This window comes from Myotis brandtii, unplaced genomic scaffold, assembly GCF_000412655.1.
Source record: "Myotis brandtii unplaced genomic scaffold, ASM41265v1 scaffold574, whole genome shotgun sequence".
Taxonomy (NCBI): domain Eukaryota; kingdom Metazoa; phylum Chordata; class Mammalia; order Chiroptera; family Vespertilionidae; genus Myotis; species Myotis brandtii.
Window position 1 is genome coordinate 157,546 of NW_005370150.1, and position 2,124 is coordinate 159,669.

The following is a 2,124-nucleotide window of genomic DNA, read 5'->3' on the forward strand; positions in this document are numbered from 1 at the left end:
TCATCTATGGACACTTAGGGTGTGTAAATATTTTTGCTATTATGAATAATGTTTCCACAAACATGAAAGTGCAGATTTCCTTTTGAGTTACTGATCTTTTTTCCTTTGGATATATATCCAGAAATGGTATTGCTGGGCCATATGGTAATCCTAAAAAAATATTTTTTGATAATTTTGAGAGAAAGAGGAAGGGAGAGGGAAAGACAGAGAAATATCAATAGGCTGCCTCCTGCACACCCCTTACCAGGGATCAAGCCCGAAACTCCAGGCATGTGCTCTGACCGGGAAACGAACCAGCAAACTTTTCATGCTTGGGCCGATACCCAACCAACTGAACCACACTGGCCAGGGTGGTAGTCCTATTTTTGATTCTGGGGGAGTAATATACATATTATGGGAGTCCCAGAAGGAGAAGTAAAAGAGAAATGGGCAGAAAACCTTTTTTAACTGTATGAAAAAGTAATCCTGGCTATTCTAACATATGCCAATTAATATACCTACTGGTTTCTGGGTGCAAAAGCAACAGAATTACTAAATAAATTTCACAGGAAATCTCCTATAGTGTCTGTCCACTTTAAGAATGACAGGAAACTGAAATGGAATTTAGGAAAACAAAACTAAAACAGAAACAAGCACAAGGCTGTTCTGAGGACTATGAGATGTTTCCCCTTCCCTTTGTTTTATTTTTTCAATTAAATCTTTATTGTTGAAAGTATTACATATGTCCCCTTTCCCCCCCATTGACCCTTTCTGTCCTGCCTCCATGCCTCACCCAAGACCTTCAGTGGGCAGAAATCTTTAAAAAAAAATAATGTCTGAGAACTTCCCAAATCTGGGGAGTGATATAAACATTCAAGTACACAAAGCTTATACAGATTCAACCCAATGAGGTTCTCAATGAATCACATTATAATAAAACTGACAAAAATTTTAAAAATAGAGAATTTTGAAAGCAGCAAGAGAAAAGAAACTTCTCACAACAAAGGAACTCTTATAGGCTGTCCCATGAGATATCTCAGCAGCAATCTTGCAGGTTTCTAATGAGAACAGGATTCACTTTTGTGTCACTAGTTGCTATAGTCTGACTCTCTAACACAGTAACTATACACATGGGAAATCAATAGATGTTTGCTCAATAAATTAATTAATGCAACAAATAACCCATTTAACTCACCTTACAACTAATGTCTACAAAAGGAAAGGAAAGTGAAGTAAATACTATATTCCCATCATTTTCATTGCCAGTTGTAATATATGACTTACTTCACTGAGAAGGGTATGGACCAGAAATGAAAGCAATAAGCCTCCATTTTCTAAAAGGCCTTAGAACAGTGGTTCTCAACCTGTGGGTCGTGACCCCTTTGGCGGTCGAACGACCCTTTCACAGGGGTCGCCTAAGACCATCCTGCATATCAGATATTTACATTACGATTCATAACAGTAGCAACATTACAGTTATGAAGTAGCAACGAAAATAATTTTATGGTTGGGTCACAACATGGGGAACTGTATTTAAAGGGCCAGAAGTTTGAGAACCACTGACTTAAAATATATTTCAGCCTTTCATCAAGGAAGGCTAGGCACATCCTACCTGTCAGGGGTTGAGACTAGAACATAGCAATCTCCCTTGGTTCTGTGCCTTTAAGCCAACTTGGTACTTCCAAAACCCACATACCTAGGGGTCATCAAAAGAAAGCCAAACATCATCAGGCCCTCTTTATTCATTTCAGATCCCCTCCCACTTGTAATCAATCTCCCCTTCATTTCACAGCTCTTAGTCTGATATTTCCCATATATCTTGCTTTATCCATTAGTATTTTGGATATATGCTTTTTTTGCGCTTCTAATGTTAGGTTTGATCTGTAGGACCTAGGCTTGGATTTGCCCCACTGGTTCTCTGTACTTGTGGCTACGTTAGGTAATGTACCCTCTATATTGTTCAGGGTTTTTATGGTTATGGGTGTGTGTGAGATTAAGAGAGAGAGAAGGAGAGAGAGAGAGAGGGGGAGAGAGAGAGAGAGAGAGAGAGAGAGAGAGAGATCCATTCCATTCAAATCAGCTTTGGAAATAAAGTAGAACTGCTTCAAGCAGATCAAATGGTTGAAATGCTATACTCATGGTTTG